This window comes from Callithrix jacchus, chromosome 2 (genome assembly GCF_049354715.1).
Source record: "Callithrix jacchus isolate 240 chromosome 2, calJac240_pri, whole genome shotgun sequence".
NCBI lineage: Eukaryota > Metazoa > Chordata > Mammalia > Primates > Cebidae > Callithrix > Callithrix jacchus.
The window spans coordinates 132,658,405-132,679,298 of NC_133503.1; the positions used below are offsets into that span (position 1 = coordinate 132,658,405).

Genomic DNA, 20,894 nt, shown 5'->3' on the forward strand with positions numbered 1-20,894 from the left:
TGTAAAGGATGTCAGGTGATTGGTTTTTTTTTTGAAACAAAGACTTACTCTGTCACGCAAGCTAAAACGCAGTGGCACAATCTTGGCTCGCTGCAAACTATACCTCCCAGGTTTAAGCAATTCTCCTGCCTCAGCCTCCCAAGTAGTTGAGATTATAGGCACGAACCATCACACCTGGCTGATTTTTGTATTTTTAGTAGAGACAGTATTTCACTATGTGGGCTGAGCTGGCTCGAACTCCTGACCTCAAGTGCCCCAGCCTGCCTCTGCCTTTCAAAGTGCTGAAATTATAGGCATGAGCCATTGTGCTCGGCTGACCTCAGGTGATTTTGATAGTGGCTGACCACACTTTGGGAACACTGATAGGAGTATATGCAGACATATAGTCCATGGGTGAGGGGCTTAATTGGTTTATGTTGATATAAGGGAATACCGGAGGCTGGATAATGTATGAAGAAACAAGGTTTATTTGATTCAAGGTTCTGCAGGCTGTCAGCTTCAGATGAGGGCCTTATGCTGCTTCCACTCATGGCAGAAGGCAAAGGGGATCCTTCGTGCAGAGATCACATGGCTAGCATGCAAGAGGGGATATGGGGATAGAGAAAGAGAGAAGATGATGCTAGGTTTTTTTTCGACAACCTGTCCTCAAGAGTGAGAACTCACTCTCAGGAGAATAGCACAAAGCCATTTGTGAGGAATACGCCCATATGGCCCAAACACCTCCCACCGGGCCCCGCCTCCAGCACTGGGACTCAGATTTCAACATGACACTTTGCAGGTCCAAAGCTGTACCCAAACCATAGCAGGGAGTTTATTAATTCATTAGCCTTCATGAAATTTAGAATTATAGGATATGAGTGCTGAGAAGGAACCTCAGCCTCTCTCATGCTTGAAGAAACTGGAGTTCAGACAGGTTAATTTGCCTCAGACACCAAGGACGTGAATGGGGAAATGGGGAACAGAACTCAGATCTCTTGACTCATGTTTTAGACATTAAATTGATAGGTTTGGTTAGTAATAATTTCATATAGAAGGAGGAAATGCAATGTGCAAGGTAGAAAGTATACAAGAGGACTCCTTTTGTGCAGGAGTTCATTTTCTGGAAGCTGCCTCCTAAATTTGGTAGAACAAAGAATCAAAACCAGTCTAGGCCCCACTCTCCTGCAAACCAGTGGTTTGATCTTGATCTTACCAACTCACCTTTCTAACCAGAGTTTCTACTCTAGTACATCATTCAAGTATTTCCACTACAACAGTGATGTTGTGGATAAAGCAGTAAACCAGATATAAGGGTAGGGCCTGCTCCAGAAAACTTCCTAAAAGGCCTAGAACATGGCTAAATGATATCTCAAATCCTTTGGACAGTTCTAACCTTCTATTAATCTGGGACAGTGGCTCACTCCTCCTAACCCTATTTCTTTTTCCCTCAGAATATGCCTCACACCATTATCATGCTGTTTCTCTTCAGTCTGACACATGTAATTGGTGAACCTATTGAGCAGGGTCTAGAGTCTGAATTCCTTGTTTTCTAAACTGGCTAGCTTATAGCTAGCTGGGGAATGCTATGAAAATGCCAAATTCGATATTTATGTTTCTTACCTCAAAAGATTCACTGGATTCTGGGTTCACTGATGGGTTAGAACTGAAATCCATCATCTCTTGCAGTGTGTCTAGTCTCCACATTTGCTGCTGTGTCTTCTGATACCCTCCACACACCAATATGAGCCTGTTTGGCCCCGGTTCTATTACTGGCTACGCTTTCAGGAGATATCAGAGGAGATGAAGACATTGTGAGGTAGGCCAGATAATCCCCCCTCCCCCAAAGATGTCAATGGTGTAATCCCTAGAAACTGTAAATATGTTCCTTTGCATGGCAAAAGAGACTTTGCAGGTGTAATTAAGGTTAAGAACTTTGAGAGGAGGGGATTATCCTAAATTATTCAAGTAGGCACAATGTAATCATGAGTACTTAAAAGTGGAAGAGGAAGGCAGAAGAGTTGCTGACTTTGAAGATTGAGGAAGGGGTTCATGAACTAGGGCATGTGAGTGGCTTCTAGAAGCTGGAAAGAACCCTCAGCTGACAGCCAACAAGGAAATGGGAGATTTCAGTCTCATAGACTCAAGGAACTAAATTCTTCCAATGACTGATGTACAAGGAAATAGATTGAGGGAAACTCAAGCTTCCAGAAAGGAACCCAGCCTTGCTGACACTTTGATTTTAGACTGGTGAAATTCATGCTGGACTTCTGGCCTACAGAATTGTAAAAATAAATATTGATTTCTAGTAGCAAAAAAACAAAAATAACTAAATAAATTTCTCTGTTATACAGACGATTTTGTTAAAAAAAAAAAAAAGAAAAACAAATGTTTGTATTAAGATGCAAAATTGGTACTAATTTGTTACAGCAGATAGAAAAATCTAATACAGATGCTTCTTGATTTACAATAGGGCTATATCCTGATAATCCCCATCATAATGTGAAACTGTATTTAATACCCCAGTAAACCCATTGTAAAGTCAAAAAATCATAAATCAAACCATTGCAAGTCAGGGACCACCTGTCCACACCACTAGGATGTGGAAAATAGAAGAAAGAAAAGGGACACACTCAGTTTCCTGGTGTGCCAGGAGACTTCCAAGCAGCAGAACCAAGGGAAAAATGCAAACAGGTGTTGATGAAAAGAAAGTGAGTGTCATTTGACTTGTCCTGAGTTGAAGACTCTCAGTTATGCCCAACTTTTAACTAGCTATGTAAATAACATGGAGACAATATTCTTTTTTAAAAGGAATATACAAACCATCTATATTTGGCTTTGGAGTCAAAGTTTACTATTAATAAAGGGAAAAAGCAGATTTTCCACTCTTCTCTTCACCAAATTCTGCAATACTCTCAGAAAATGTATTACTCTGTCTTATAATTGATGTCTGCATCACATATCTTCCAATTGGCCATAACACCTTGAAGGTAGGGTTTGTATGTTTTTCAACCTTGTCACTCCAGCATCTGACATAGTGCTGGAAAATATGAATCAATTAATGGATGAATGAATAAATGCCACAGCTTCCATTTGAGGCTTAACATCTTTGCTTCCATTACTAAAATACTATTTGAATGATTCTTCCATCATTGCAAATGCTATCTTCTTAAAAGATTTTATTAAGTACTCCTTTGCCTAAAAACCTTTATGGTCTCCTTGTCAGCTATTAGGAGAAACACTAAATTCAGTATCATATCACTCAAGGTCCTTCCTCACATGGCCACAGCCTATGCTTTCAGCCTTACCTTTCTCCCACTGGCTCTGTAAGTCCATTTATTTATGTATCTGCTTCCCCTTCTCCTTTTTTTTCCTTCAAATTTTAGGTCTTGTAGTGCAAACCACTAGTGGGTCATAAAGTCAGTTTAGAAGGTTATGACCAGCACATTTTAAAAGAGAACAGAAAATATCCAAGCATGTGGCACACTATAAACAGAAGTTGTGCAAAACCTTTGTTTCAGTTGTGTGTACGTGCGTGCCACGCTTAAAATTTATTTCTTGTGGTCATGGCTCAAAAGTGAGAATTCCTCAAGGACAGATTATGTTTTATTTTATTAAGATTGGTTGCTTTTATTATTCCCAGTACTTATCACAGTGGCTGGTAAAAGAATTATAACTTGTTTATTTGTTGAATGAACCAGACTGAACTAAGAGTATTTTGGAGTTAAAGATTGCAGAGCTATGCCAACAGCACAAAGTCAAGTAGTGTGGCTTTCCTCAAGGGATCAAGGCAGTCTGTCTGTCTCTATGGGACTCCCTCAGTTCTCCCACATTATCATAGCATATGCACTTGGGTCCCAACAGCAATTCCACTCCTGCCTCCCAGTCAATTCACACACTGCTATAGAACATCCCTGGGGTAGGGTTCTGATCTTGACCAAGACACCTGAAATATAAAGGCTTAGTCCTGGGACCAGGATAAGAGTGAGGCCACAGAGGCTTCTAGGGCACACATTTTAAGGAGACACTCACTCTCGGGGTCGAGCAAGTGCCAACCTGCATTCAGTCCCTTCCCTATCTTCTAACCATGTTGGTGAAATCACACAAGCTCAAAGAAGCACCAGGGGCTTTGCAGGAAGGCCAGCCTGGATTCAGATTCCCGATCTTCTGCGTTCTGGGTTGTGCAACTCTTCAGGCAAATTGCTCATGCTCCTTAATCCTCTGGTGCCCCTCACCTCCTTCATTACCATGCTAATTCAAACCATCAACATCTCTCACCTGGATGGCTACCACTGTCTCTTAACTAGCCTCCCTGCCTCCATCCTTGTCCTCCTAGACTTTATTCTCCACACAGTGCCAAACTGATTCTTTTAAAATCTAAGTTAGGGGGACCAACTCAAGATGGCGCAGTGAGAACAACCCAGGATTGAAGCTCTTGGTGAACGCGTGGAGGGTGAGTCAGGGCCACATTTCCAGACGGATCTTTGTTGCCCACAGAACAGGGAAATTCCCAGGTATAAAAGAGACACGGGGCGCCAATGCAGTGGTTTTGGGTGGTGCAGCCAGCGGCCGGTGCAGCCGGCAGCCGGCGCTGCAATGCAGCAGCGCTCCACAGTGCTCCTCACAAAGCGCATGGGTCTGGGTGCCCTGTTAAACTGGCAATCTGAGACTTGAGAGGGCAGATTGGCATATCCATCTGATTGAACAGGACTTGGACAGTGAGCCAGGCCAGGAGATTCCAGGGAAACGGCGTTTGGGCCAGCGCAGTGGGACAAACAAAATGGCAATTCCAAACGCTCCAGGTGGAGAGTTTCACTGCGGGCACAGCTGAACCCAGGACGGTGCAGCTCGGTGGGGGAGGGGCGTCCACCATTACCGAGGCAATCCACCCCTACTGAGGTACACTCCCATTGCTGACGCAGCCTGCCGTGGCCGAGGCAACCTGCCACAACAGAGAGACTCCACCACAGGGCGTAGCCCATGGCAGCAGGGCGGAGGCCGCAGCAGCAGGGCAGAGCCTGCAGCAACAGGGCGGACCTCACACCAGCAGGGCAGAGCCTCGGCAGGCAAATAGTGACTAGACTGCCTCCTAGCTGGGCAGGTCAGCGCAACAGACACTCATAAAGAAAGCCCCAACCCCCCCGAGACAGAGCATCTCAGAAAAAAAGGGTTTTTTTTTATGAGTTGTGCTGCAGCAGAATTAAACGTAGCAGCCTAACAGCCCTGAATGAACAACAGAGTTCACAGCTCAGCACTTGAGCTCCTATAAAGTACAGACTGTCTCCTCAAGCAGCTCCCTGACCCCTCTATATCCAAAGGACTGACATTTGGCAGGCATCATTCTGGGACAAAGATAGCAGAAAAAGAAACTGGTAGCATCCTTCACTGTTCCGCAGCTGCTATAGGTGCACCCCAGACTAGAAGGGCCTGGAGTGGACCTCAGCAGTCGTACAGTGGAGGGGCTAGACTGGTAGAAGGAAAACCAAGTAACAGAAATACTTCATCATCAACAATCTGGGTGTCCACCCAGAGACCCAATTGAAAATTCAGCAACTACTAAGACGACAGGTGGATAAATCCACAAAGATGGGAAGAAACCAGCGCAAAAAGGAGGAAAACACCCGAAACCAGAACACCTCACCTCCTACAAAGGACCAAAACTCCTAACCTGCAAGGGAACAAAGCTGGACGGAGAATGACTGTGACAAAATGACGGAATGAGACTTCAGAAGGTGGATAATGAGAAACTTTGGTGAGCTAAAAGAACACGTTTTTAAATCAATGCAAAGAAACTAAGAACCTTGAAAAAAGATTTGAAAAAAGATTCGAGGAAATGATAACAAGAATGGATAACTTAGAGAGGAATATGAATGAATTGAAGGAGCTGAAAAACACAATATGAGAACTTCGCGAAGCATGCACAAGTTTCAACAGCCGAATTGGCCCAGCAGAAGAAAGAATATCAGAAGTTGAAGATCAACTCAATGAAATAAAATGAGAAACAAAGATTAGAGAAAAAAGCGCAAAAAGGAATGAACAAAGTCTCCAAGAAATGTGGGACTATGTGAAGAGACCTAACCTACGTTTGATAGGCATACCAGAATGTGACAAAGAGAATGAATCCAAGCTGGAAAATACTCTTCAGGATATTATCCAGGAAAATTTCCCCCACCTAGCAAGACAGGCCAACACTCAAATGCAGGAAATACAGAGAACACCACAAAGATATTCCACAAGAAGAGCAACCCCAAGGCACATAATCGTCAGATTCACCAGGGTTGAAATAAAGGAGAAAATACTAAGGGCAGCCAGAGAGAAAGGTCAGGTCACCTACAAAGGGAAGCCCATCAGACTCACAGAAGATCTCTCAGCAGAAACCCTACAAGCCAGAAGAGAGTGGGGGCCAATATTCAACATCCTTAAAGAAAAGAACTTTCAACCCAGAATGTCATATCCAGCCAAACTGAGCCTCATAAGTGAAGGAAAAATAAAATCCTTTGTGAACAAGCAAGTACTCAGAGATTTTGTCACCACCAGGCCTTCTTTACAAGAACTCCTGAAAGAGGCACTACACATAGAAAGGAACAACCAGTACCAGCCAGTCCAAAAACATACCAATGCTAAAGAGCATCAACATAATAAAGAATCTACATCAACTAACAAGCAAAACAGCCAGCTAGCATCAAAATGGCAGGATCAAATTCACACATAACAGTATTAACCCTAAATGTAAATGGACTAAATGCACCAATCAAAAGACACAGACTGGCAAATTGGATAAAAAACCAAAACCCATCAGTGTGCTGTATACAGGAAACCCATCTCACATGTAAGGATACACAAAGGCTCAAAATAAAGGGATGGAGGAAGATTTACCAAGCAAATGGAGAGCAAAAAAAGGAGGAGTTGCAATTCTCATCTCTGATAAAATAGACTTTAAAGCAACAAAGATCAAAAGAGACGAAAAGGCCATTACATAATGGTAAAAGGATCAATACAACAAGAAGAGCTAATGATCCTTAACATATACAGACCCAACACAGGAGCACCCAGATACATAAGGCAAGTTCTTAATGACTTACAAAGAGACTTAGACTCCCACACAATAATAGTGGGAGACTTTAACACTCCACTGTCAATATTAGACAGATCAACCAGACAAAAAATTAACAAGGATATCCAGGGCTTGAACTCAAACCTGGAACAAGCAAACCTGATAGACATTTACAGAACTCTCCACTCCAAATCCACAGAATATACATTCTTCTCAGCACCACATCACACCTACTCTAAAATTGACCACATAATTGGAAGTAAAGCACTGCTCAACAAATGCAAAAGAATGGAAATCATAACAAACAGTCTCTCAGACCACAGTGCAATCAAGTTAGAACTCAGAATTCAGAAACCAACCCAGAACCACACAGCTTCATGGAAACTGAACAACTGGCTCTTGAATGTTGACTGGATAAACAATGTAATGAAGGCAGAAATAAAGAAGTTCTTCGAAACCAATGAGAACGAAGACACAACATGCCAGAATCTCTGGGACACATTTAAAGCAGTCTCTAGAGGAAAATATATAGCAATAAGTGCCCATATGAGGAGAATGGAGAAATCCAAAATTGACACCCGATCATCAAAATTGAAAGAGCTAGAGGAGCAAGATCAAAAAAACTCAAAACCCAGCAGAAGACAAGAAATAACTAAGATCAGAGCTGAGCTGAAGGAGATTGAGACACGAAAAACCCTTCAAAAAATCAATAAATCCAAGAGCTGGTTTTTTGAAAAGATCAACAAAATAGATAGACCACTAGCCAGACTGATAAAAAAGAAAAGAGAGAACAACCAAATAGATGCAATAAAAAGTGATAAAGGGGAAATCACCACAGATTCCACAGAAATTCAAACCATCATCAGAGAATATTACAAACAACTCTATGCACATAAACTAGTAAACCTGGAAGAAATGGATAAATTCCTGGACTCCTGTGTCCTCCCAAGCCTAAATCAGGAGGAAGCTGAAACTGTGACTAGACCAATAACAAGGTCAGAAGTCGAGGCAGCAATTAAGAGCCTACCACACAAAAAAAGCCCAGGTCCAGTTGGGTTCACAGCCGAATTCTACCAGACACACAAAGAGGAGCTGGTACTATTCCTTCTGAAACTATTCCAAATAATCCAAAAAGAGGGAATTCTTCCCAAATCATTTTATGAGATCAACATCATCCTGATACCAAAACCCGGCAGAGACCCAACAAGAAAAGAGAACTTCAGGCCCATATCCATGATGAACATAGATGCAAAAATCTTCAATAAAATATTGGCAAGCCGAATGCAACAGCAAATCAAAAAACTTATCCATCATGATCAAGTAGGATTCATCCCGGGGATGCAAGGCTGGTTCAACATACGTAAGTCTATAAACGTAATTCACCACATAAACAGAACCAAAAACAAAAACCACATGATTATCTCAATTGACGCAGAGAAGGCATTTGACAAAATTCAACAGCCCTTTATGCTAAAAACCCTCAATAAATTCGGTATTAATGGAACGTATTTCAAAGTAATAAAACCTATTTATGACAAACCAACAGCCAATATCATACTGAATGGGCTAAAACTGGAAGCATTCCCTTTGAAATCTGGCACTAGACAAGGATGCCCTCTCTCACCACTCCTATTCAATATAGTACTGGAAGTTCTAGCCAGAGCAATCAGGCAAGAAAAAGAAATAAAGGGTATTCAAATAGGAAAGGTGGAAGCCAAATTGTCTCTATTTGCAGACGACATGATAGTATACCTAGAAGACCCCATCACCTCAGCCCAAAAACTCCTGAAACTGATAAGCAACTTCAGCAAAATCTCAGGATCTAAAGTCAGTGTGCAAAAATCAGAAGCATTCCTCTACACCAATAACAGACTTAAGGAAAACCAAATCAAGAATGAACTGCCATTCACAATTGCTACAAAAAGAATAAAATACCTTGGAATACAACTCACAAGGAATGTAAGGGACCTCTTCAAGGAGAACTGCAAACCACTGCTCAACAAAATAAGAGAGGACACAAACAGATGGAGAAACATTCTATGTTCATGGTTAGGAAGAATTAATATCGTAAAAATGGCTATACTGCCCAAAGTAATTTACAGAATTAACGCTATCCCCATCAAGCTACCATTGACTTTCTTCACAGAACTGGAAAAAACCACCATGAACTTCATATGGAACCAAAAGAGAGCCCCAATAGGCAAGTCAATTCTAAGCAAAAAGAGCACAGTGGGGGGCATCACACTACTGGATTTCAAACTATACTACAAGGCTACAGTAATCAAAACAGCATAGTACCGGTACCAAAACAGAGATATAGACCAATGGAACAGAACAGAGGCATTGGAGGCAACACAATATATCTACAACCATACAATCTTTGATAAACCTGACAAAAACAAGCAAGGGGGAAAGGATTTCCTGTTTAATAAATGGTGTTGGGAAAACTGGCTAGCCATGTGCAGAAAGCAGAAACTGGACCCCTTCCTGACACCTTACACTAAAATTAACTCCAGATGGATTAAAGACTTAAACATAAGTCCTTCCACCATAAAAACCCTAGAAGGAAATCTAGGCAAAACCATCCAGGACATAAGAGTAGGCAAGGACTTCATGAACAAAACACCAAAAGCATTGGCAACAAAAGCCAAAATAGACAAATGGGACCTAATGAAACTCCACAGCTTCTTCACAACAAAAGAAACAGTCACTAGAGTGAATCGGCAACCAACAGAATGGGAAAAAATTTTTGCAGTTTACCCATCTGACAAAGGGCTGATATCCAGAATTTACAAAGAACTCAAACAGATTTACAGGAAAAAAACAAACAAGCCTATTAAAAAATGGGCAAAGGATATGAACAGACACTTTACAAAAGAAGACATATATGAGGCCAACGAACATATGAAAAAATGCTCATCATCACTGGTCATTAGACAAATGCAAATCAAAACCACATTGAGATACCATCTCACGCCAGTTAGAATGGCGATCATTAAAAAATCTGGAGACAACAGATGCTGGAGAGGATGTGGAGAAAAAGGAACACTTTTACACTGTTGGTGGGAGTGTAAATTAGTTCAACCATTGTGGAAGACAGTGTGGTGATTCCTCAAGGCCTTAGAAATAGAAATTCCATTTGACCCAGCAATTCCATTACTGGGTATATATCCAAAGGACTATATATCATTCTACTATAAGGACACATGCACAAGAATGTTCATTGCAGCACTGTTTAAAATAGCAAGGATCTGGAACCAACCCAAATGCCCATCGATGATAGGCTGGATTGGGAAAATGTGACACATATACACCATGGAATATTATGCAGCAATCAGAAATGATGAGTTCATGTCGTTTTTAGGGACATGGATGAATCTGAAGAACATCATTCTTAGCAAACTGACACAAGAACAGAAAATGAAATACTGCATATTCTCACTCATAGGTGGGTGATGAAAAATGAGAACACATGGACACAGGGAGGGGAGTACTAAACACTGGGGTCTATTGGGGGTAAAGGGGGGGGCCAGTGGGGGGTGGGGGAGCTGGGGAGGGATAGCCTGGGGAGAAATGACAAATGTGGGTGAAGGGGAGGAAGGAAGCAAAACACACTGCCATGTGTATACCTATGCAACTGTCTTGCATGTTCTGCACATTTACCCCAAAATCTAAAATGCAATAAAAAATTTAAAAAAAAGAAGAATAAAAATTACATACCATAAAAAAAAATCTTAAGTTAGAGCATGGCCCTCATCCACTCAAAGCCCTCTAATAGTTTCCCAGCCGTATCAGGATAAAAGCTTGGGCCTTGCAAGGCCCTGTGGATTCCAGCCCTATTGTTGCCCTTAGTTTATTTCCTAATTCTCTCCATTGCATTATTTTGTTTCAGGCCCCCTGGCCTCCTCACGTTTCACATGTCCCCCAGGCATGCTCCCACAACAGAGCTTTTTCCTTCTGCTTCCTTTGCCTGGGTGCAGTTCCCTCCTCCCACAGCAAGGCTCACACATTCACTCATCTCCTGCAAGTCTTTGCTCATTGTTACTTTTCTGAGTAAGGCCCTTCCTAACCTCCCTTTAAAAAATGTTAATCCTCTACTCTCAAGCACTTCCTCCTTCCCTGCTGTATTTTCTTCTAAAAAGGCCTTGCACCATTTGACATACTCTGTTCCCAGTGGAATATAAGGTCCTTGAGGACAAGAATTTTTGTCAGTTTTGATCACAGAGATTTTCTCAATGGCTAAGACATAAGAGTAGGGGCTCAAAACTGTTGAATGAATGAATGTATCAAATAGGAATAATAATAGCCCCTTAGAATTATGAGACTTAGATTAGAGGATGCTCAATAAACGGCAACTATTATCATTAAGAAACAATTAAGAACTCAATAAATTAATTAAAGAATAACTCAAAAAAGTTAACTATAAAAGTAGGAGGAAAAGGCCATTTAAGAAGAGCAAAGGCAATAGGCAGCGGAGGCATTCAGAGGGAAGAGGGGTGGTTGTAGCTGGAGAGGGCTGTGGAAGCTTCAGAGAAAAGGAAGGATTTAACTTGGGCTTGAAGGCCTGATGACAAGGCTATCAGCATGAAGCATGGACAGGATGAAAGAGCACAGCCATTGGGGCAAAAAGCATGAGCACAAGCACATATGTGAGAGAGCACAAGATAGAAGTGCTTTTACCATCTCACGTTCACTGTGGGAAAGACGTCAGGAGAAAGGATAGCAAGAGATGAGGTGCTCTCCTTTCTCTGTAGGTGCTCTGGTATATTCATAGGTTATCTTCAACTCAGTGAGTTGAGTTGAAGATGTAGATTCACACCACCACCCGTTATCCAGCTGGCTGTCTTCCAAGCTCACTGCCTAAGCCAAACCCAGTCCAACCACCTGTCTACAGTAACCCACCCTTTCCCATGTGACTATATGTTGTTCAAGAGACTGAAGGTCTGAGTATCCCCCAGATAATTACATCATAGTGGCATTCTTTTATTATTCATTATATTAAAGTATTCTATATCACAGGAACACAATAGACATAACAAAAATAAATGTATTTTTGAGTCTCAGTTTACCTATACATGCACATAGTTTCCTCTATCAAGAATGTCCTTCTGTCACTCAATTTCCACATGTCAAAGTCCTGCCAATGCTTCATGGCCAATTTCAAATGATACATCCTATAGAAATTCTTATTAGATATCCATAATCCAAATTTGTCTCCCCTGTCCATATAGTATATAAAACAAATTTGTTATAGAATTCATAATAGAACTATCTCCTATGAATATCTAGTTATCACTACATGCCATTGATTACAGTGAGCTCTCCATAAATATTTGTGAATGAATGAATGTATCTGTCTCTCTGTCTCCATTATATGAGATTCTGAAGACAGGAAGACATTTCATTTTTTTTTTTAGCACAGTATCTGTATTCGTCTGTTCTCACATTGCTATAAAGAACTACCTGAGACTGGTAGTTCTTTATAAAGAAAAGAGATTTCATTGGCTCATGATTGGGGAGGCCTCAGGAAACTTACAATCATGGTGGAAGGTGAAAGGGAAGCAGGCACGTCCTACATGGCTGGAGCAGGAGGAAAAATGAGAAGGGGGAGGTACCACACACTTTTAAACAACAAGGACTCTTGAGAACTCACTATCAGCACAAGAACTGAAAGGGGGAAGTAAGACCCCATGATCCAGTTACCTCCATCCAGGCCTCCTCCAACATTAGGGATTACAATTTTACAAGAGATTTGGGCAGGGACACAAATTCAAACCATATCATCATCCTACTCGTATTAGGTATTCAATAAATAATTGCATCTTAGCTCATAAAAGACGTTGCCGCTTAAAACCTTTGATCAGATTAAGCGTAAAGATATAATTAAGAGCAACTATTTTTTTTTATTTATATTTTTTAGAGACAGGATCTTGGTCTGTTGCCCAGCCTGGCGTGCAGTGGCACAATGACAGCTCACTGTGGCCTCAAACTCCTGGACTCAAGTAATCCTCCTGCCTTAGCCTCTCAAGTAGCTAGGACTATAGGCACATGCCACCATGCTTGGCTAGTTTTTTAAAATAATTTTGTAGAAATAGGGTCTTTCTATGTTGCCCCAGCTGATCTGGAACTCTTTCTATGTTGCCCCAGCTGGTCTAGAACTCTTTCTATGTTGCCCCAGCTGGTCTGGAACTCAAGCAATGCTCCCACACGGGCCTCTCAAAGCGTGGGATTGCAGGTATGAGACACTGCACCTGGTCAAGAGCAACCATTGTGGTAATCTATACAAACAGAATTGTGCAGTTATGATAACTCCTGAACAGAAATTCTGAATTCTAAATGATGATGTCACAGAAACACTATGGAAGCATTTCAAATGGTATAGGTCAATGAAATGCAAAAACTAACTCTCTTGGTCCATTCAGGATGCTATTAAAAAAATACCTTAGACTGGGTAGTTTATTTATTTATTTATTTATTTATTTATTTATTTATTTTTAAGACAGAGTTTCACTCTTGTTACCCAGACTGGAGTGCAATGGCACAATCTCGGCTCACCGCAACCTCTGCCTCCAGGGTTCAAGCAGTTCTCCTGCCTCAGCCTCCTGAGTAGCTGGGACTACAGGCATGCACCACCATGCCCAGCTAATTTTTGTATTTTTAGTAGAGACGGGGTTTCACCAAGTTGACCAGGATGGTCTCAATCTCTTGACCTCGTGATCCACCCACCTCGGCCTCCCAAAGTGCTGGGATTATAGGTGTGAGCCACCGCACCCGGCCCCAGACTGGGTAGTTTATAAGCATAAATGTATTGCTCACAGTTCTGGAGAGTGGGAAGTTCAAGACCGAGGCACTAACCCATTTAGCATCTGGTGAGGGCTTGCTCTCTGCTTCATAGATGGCACTTGCTTGCTGCATCCTTGTATGGTGGAAGGGGTGAAAAAGCTTCCTTAGGTCTCTTTTCTAAGGGGACTAATTCCATCAATAAGAGCTTTACCCTCATTACCTCATCACCCCTGAAAGTCCTCTTAAAGTCTCCATCTCTTAAAACTATTGCATTGGAAATTGGGTTTCAACATATGTATTTGGAAGGGACACAAATATTCACAAAATGGCACTAACCGTAAAGCTCTTTTTCTTTCCGAGAATGATCTGCATAAGAATTTTATAGTGGAATTATTCTCATTTTACAAGCTAGAAAGGCATTATTACACATATGTGTGTATATATGATTGTATACGTATACACCTAAATATTAAGGAGGCATTTACCAGTGATCATATTTAACATACTGTAAGTTTAAATAAATATTACAGTCCTATGACTACTTTGAATACTCAATTTTATATGTGTGTGAAGACTAACAAAGAGGACTACTTTAATTTTTATCTGGGTACATTTTCAGAAAACTGAAACTTATTTTGTTCATGAACCTTAAATTTTACAATCATACTTGCTATTACCTAATGTCTATGCAACTTCACAAAAGTCATCTTAAAAGTAAAGACAGTTTACAATTTTTAAATTGCCTATTAGCCATAAACCTTCAAGGGACTCTTGCAAGAGAGAAAATAATTATGGTAATCTAACCTACTTTCTGATCTCCCCAAAGAAATAACCCCAAATATAATTATGAGGCCTTTAAGGAAAGAAATGTTACTTCCTGCTCCTCCCTTGGTAATTCAAAGCTGAGAATTAAAAAAAAAAAATTCAGGTTTATTTACAAGGCTATCATCTTCCCTGCCTTATATGAGGAGAGAGTAGAGACAGCTGAAATTTCTTGAACGCCTGGCATGTGTCAGGCATTGAAATGCTGGAGATGAAACAGATATTTTCTTACATAACATAATTTCGGGAGGTAAAGTATCATTATCTTCATTTTACAAATATGAACAATGCGAACTTGGCAAAGTGAAGTAAATATGAGGGTTAAGAATTATTATGCAGCGGCCAGGCATGGTGGGTCATGCCTGTAATCCCAGCACTTTGGGAGGCTGTGGCAGGCAGTTCACGAGGTCAAGAAATGGAGACCATCCTGGCCAACATGGTGAAACCCCATCTCTACTAAAAAATACAAAAATTAGCTGGGCATAGTGGCACATGCCTGTAATCCCAGCTACTCAGGAGGCTGAGGAAGGAGAATTGCTTGAACCCGGGAGGCGGAGGTTGCAGTGAGCCAAGATCACGCCACTGCACTCCAGTCTGGCACCTGGTGACAGAGCGAGACTTAGTCTCAAAAAAAAAAGAATTATTATTCAAAATAGAGGCCTCGTATTTGCGGATTTATATTGTTTGTCTTTGTATTCTATAGTAGGCTTTTATTGTTCTGCCAAAGTAGAGAATTCCATGTTTTTGCTGTTTTTAGAGAAGTGATATAATTTTGTTTGCTTATTAAGCACACCAGTGTAACTTATGTTTCTCCAATGTGCAACTACAAGATGACTAGGGAGAAGCAGTGACAGAAATGTGAATAATTATATTCATAATCTTCAGTTTTCTCGCCCACCTCCACTGCATCACCTCCCTTTATCTGATCAGTACCTGGGGTTTCACAGTTGGTTTTCCTCCATTTCTGGCTTCAGGAACCTCGATGGTTTTGCCTGCCACTTGGCGTGGTTTTAGGATCTGGACCTGCAAGCAGACATTGTTCCCTCCATTAACACCAGTGTGGACCTGCTCAAACCTCATATTCTCCAGGGGTCTCAGCCAAGGCATTGGGCTCTGCTAGGAAACTGGTCTTCCACAGGGAGGCCTTTATTATTTTAGTTTTTTACAATGCTTTGATGAATCATAACTTTTCCTTTTGATGTTCCCTTTAAACTTTCAGTCCTTCTCTTGTGTAATTTGGTACAAGTTCCCTTGGAAGCTTGGTTAGAAGACAGTATAAAGCCACCATGCTGTGTCACAAGCAAACTCTTCTTTCATCCCTGATCATAACCATTATCACCAAGCCAAGCCCGGGCACCTTGACATTCTCCCATTTAAAAGCATCCTTCCTGATTAAGAACTGGTTTCAGAAATGAAAGCATAGACTTGTTCCTATATTTTGTACTAAAAACTGCTTAGTCCTAGGACTGGGCATTAACTCCAACTTGTCACTGACTATTCTAGAAGGCCTAGAAGGCCTCAGGCAGATATAACCAATCCAAATAAGAGGAGCTATGCAAATTAGCCTCCTCTATATCATCCCATGGCTATATATAGCTCATCTTAAGCTATGGTTAAATCAATTGGAGGATCTTATTTTTCAATGATCAATTTCAAATTCTCCCTTTCTTTGACTCCTGTGACTGGCCTATGGTCTTTCCTGGCAATTCTTACCCCAAATATTAGTTATCAGAGAACTCTGCTTATATATTTATAATCTATAGCGATTATTTTCCAGCCTGGGCAACATGGTAAAACCCCATTGCTATAAAAAAAAAAAAAAAAAAAAAATTAGCTGGGCATGTTGGTTTGGGCCTGTATTCCCAGTTACTTGTGAGGCTGAGGTGGGAGGATTGCTTGTGTCCTAGAGGTGTAGGTTGCAGTGGGATGTGTTTACTCTACTGTACAGCCTGGGTGATGAGACCCTGTCTCAAAAAAAAAAAAAAAAACACAACATTTTTTTTCTATACTAATAATCCTAGAAGTGGGTTCTGCCCAAAAGCAGGACCTTGGGTATAAGTGACAAGAGATTTGGGTACAAATCATTTATTTGTATGATGTTCTCAGGAAACCAGAGTGAAAGAGAGTGGAGAATGAGACGGGTAACGAGGGAAAGATAATAAAAGCAGAATTTTAAGTGGGTTACAACTGTGGGTGAGTGAGGCTCAGTCCCAGGGGGATCTGCTAAGGAACCATGTAGAGTATTTCTTAGAATTGGCCTTTGAAGCATGGGAGACCAGGGGCATTTATTCATCAACACTTGTTGGTGAACATTGGTCCAGAGTCCCCAACTCTAGGATGTAAATTACACACACGCACACAGAGCAGTCAGGTAACTTCAGGGAAGCCATCACTGTGCACCATTTCCGTCTACTGCAGCTGTGGCCCAAGTCAGAGGTTGCCAAAGGAATGTGATGTGGGGCACAAACAGTGTTTCTACACTTCTTGACACCTCTCTGTCCCCCTTTAGATGATATGTACTTCTGTGGCACACAACACACTTGAATCATTTTCATATCCTTGATACCTAGCACAGCACCTGATGTAAGGTGGAAGTTGAATGACTGCATGGATGGATGGATAGAAGGATGGAATTAAAACTAAATAAATTTGGCAGGACATGGTAGCTCATGCTGGTAATCCCAACACTTTGGGAGGCCTAGATGGGCAGATCACTTGAGGTCAGGAGTTCGAGACCAGCCTGGCCAACATGCTGAAACCTCATCTCTACAGATAAAATAAAAAAATTAGCTGCATGGTGGCATATACCTGTAATCCCAGCTACTCGGGAGGCTGAGGTACAAGAATCGCTTGAACTCCAGAGGCAGAGGTTGCAGTGAGCCAAGATTGCACCATGCACTCTAGCCTGGGTGACAGAGTGAGACTCCATCTACATTTCTTAAAAAATTAACAATAATAAATAAATAAAACTAAATACTTTTTTTTCACATCAGGTTTGCATTTTTTCCTAAACTCTTTTTATGTCTTGCTCTGTTAACATAGTTTTTATCATATGTCCTAAATTTTTATCATAATCCTATATTTTATCATAGTACACAAAAGTTTCTTAAAAGATTTCTTAAGAAAAATTAAAATTGTGCATACAAATATACAATTACAAAAGAACTTGTTTTCCCTTTGCTTACTTTGTGACTGACTTTTCACCATAAAGGACACCAGAAAATCAGAGATTATAAAATAAGAGCAGAAAACATTTATTTTGTCAGGCAAGGTTCCAAAGAAATTAATCATGTTTTCACAAGGGTGTCAGACAAGTTTCCTGATTAAATTGTAATTTGGTACACAAATGAATTTGAAAAATAAACTCAATGGAGATTTAATGATATGAAATTTTAAAAATTAATGTTAACACAAAAATAATCAAGTTCAGTAATTTCCAAATAAATGCAGTGAGAGTCCCGGAACATTAACTCAAGCTGAGAAGTTGAGATCTGAGATAAATCTAAGTATGTCAAGGTAGCCTGTAGATAGCCTCACCAGAGCACAACTTTTAGAGGGCCAATGACTAGAGGAGGGACAGTGAGAGATGTTGTCAGCTAGCCTCTAAGGAAGCCATTGGGGCCTGGCGCGGTGGCTCACGCCTGTAATCCTAGCACTTTGGGAGGCTGAGGTGGGTGGATCACCTGAGGTCAGGAGTTCAAGACCAGCCTGGCCATCATGGTGAAATCCCATCTTTTTTAAAAAAAAAGGAAGCCACTGGGGAACTCTAGCTCTAGCCCTGAAGCCACTGGGGAACAAACTCACCCCTCATTCCCGAGTAGGCAACGTGCCTGATAGGGAAAATGTTCAGCCCTAGAGGAGAGCCAGACTTGGTCTGTGGACAGAGGCTGAGATCTGAGAGGGAGGACAGTTCTGAATGCAAAGTGATAATTGTTATTCGAGTCCAATAGTACCAAATATTAAACACGTTTAATAAAGAGATCTTCCTAACAGGTTTTGTGTGGGTGACAAGACCATTCTATTTCTTGTTTGGGTGCAAGCGGGCCGAATCTTAGAAAGGACAGGCAAAGGGGGTAACGATAGGAATTGGTTTTATAGGTTGGGGTAATATTTTTTCTTTTTGGGGGGTGGGGTGTTGCAGAGTAAGATTAGTAACAGTGGTGGGGGATAGGAGCAAGGAGTGTACATTATCATAAGTTCATTTACAATGGCGGGTGGGGTAAGGTGGAAGACTAGTTAAGATGGTAGGGTGGGGTGAGAGGTATTCACATTATCCTAAGAGCAGTTAAGATGGTGGGGTGGGGTGAGAGGCTTGTCAGGGGAAGCTGGGTGATTAGGGACAATGGCTAATGGGTTGGGGGGTGCAGGATCAGCAAAGGCAGGCAGGACTTCAGGCTTTCTGGGTCCAGGCTTGCACATGGAGACATGACAATAATGCAGCACTCAGATTGTCTTCCTGTCCAGCTCTCAGAAACTCGAGCCAAATTCCTAGGGAGAGAAAAGCCCTAATAGAGAGGAAGCTGAATAAAGAACTGTCATCACTAGAAGCATGTGAGGAACTGAGAAGAAATAGCTTTCCCCATGTGGGGAAAGAAAAACCTCACTTCAGAATAACTGCCAATATTGGGAGACTGGAGAGAAGGGGTTAGGCTGAGCAGCAATAGGAGCAAAATCAAGCACCTTGAGGTGAAGGAAGAAGGTGGTCAAGAAGGATTCAACAGAGAGAAGAAGTAACATCAAGAGGAGAAGGTGGAGGCGTACAGGCCACCAGCTAGGAAGCAAAGCTAAGATTAAAATAGCACAGCATGATGGCTCACACCTGTAATCCCAGCACTTTCGGAGGCTGAAGCGGATGGTTTGCCTGAGGTCAGGAGTTTGAGACCAGCCTAGCCAAAATAGTGAAACCCTGTCTATACTAAAAATACAACGATTAGCCAAGTGTGCCTGTAATCCTACTACTCAAGACACCGAGGCAGGAGAATTGCTTGAACCTGGGAGGCAGAGGTTGCCGTGAGCCAAGATTTGCACTCCAGTCTGGGTGACAAGAGTGAAACTCCATCTCAAAAATAAAAATAAAATAGCACAGTAGAGTGACTATCATTAATAATAATTTATTGTAGATTTCAAAATAACTTTGTGCTGTTCCCAGCACAAAGACATGATGAGTGTTTAAGGTGACGCATAGATGGGTACCCTACTTATCCTGACTTGATCATTGCACATTGTATGTATGTATCAAAATATCACATGTACCCCATAACTATGTACAATCATTATATATCAAAAATTTTTTTTGGAGACAGAGTCTCACTGTGAAGGAGTGAGGTTTGGGCCTTTGTGAAAATGTGTAAGCAAGATCAGAGCATTCTGCACGAGGAGGAATTGTGCTTCCTGAGGGAGTGGGTGGAGAGCATGACAGGTAAAGTACCACCTGCTACTGAGAAAGCTAAAGCCAAAGAAAATACCAAGGAATAATAACCTGATAATAAGAAGCTGGAGGAAGACTTAAAGGTAGGTGAACCATCAAGTGAGGAAAGTGATCTAGAAATTGATCATGAAGGTGTGATTGAACCAGACACTGATGCCCCTCAATAAACGGGAGATGAGAATGCAGAGATAACAGAGGGGATGATGGATCAGGCAAATGATAGGAAGTGGCTGCTATTGAAGCCCTAAATGATGGTGAACTGCAGAAAGCCACTGACTTATTCACAGCTGCCATCAAGCCGAATCCTCACTTGGCCATTTTGTATGCCAACAGGGCCAGTGTCTTCATCAAATTACAGAAGCCAAATGCTACCATCTGAGACAGAGCCATTGAAACAAATCCTGACTCTGCTCAGCCTTACAAGTGGTGAGGGAAAGCACATAGACTTCTAGGCCACTGGGAGAAAGTAGCCCATGATCTTGCCCTTGCCTGTAAATTGGATTATGATGAAGATGCTAGGGCAATTCTGAAAGAAGTTCAACCTAGGGCACAGAAAATTGCAGAACATCAGAGAAAATACGAGCAAAATCATGAAGAGTGAGAGATCAAAGAAAGAATAGAAAGAGTTAAGAAGTCTCAAGAAGAGCGTGAGTGAGCCCAGAGGGAGGAAGAAGCCAGACAACAGTCAGGAACTCAGTATGGCTCTTTTCCAGGTTCTTTCCTGAGGGGATGCCTGGTAATCTTCCTAGGGGGAATGCCTGGAATGGGAGGGGGCATGTCTGGAATGGCTGGAATGTCTGGACTCAGTGAAATTCTTAATGATCCAGAGTT

At 41.5% G+C, this 20,894-nt stretch overlaps 1 pseudogene; it reads left to right on the forward strand.

Annotated features, from left to right (window-relative positions):
* The first annotated feature begins 4,514 nt into the window (after positions 1 to 4,514).
* LOC100414948 (putative protein FAM10A4) lies at positions 4,515 to 20,668 on the forward strand (annotated as a pseudogene).
* The last annotated feature ends 226 nt before the right edge of the window (positions 20,669 to 20,894 follow it).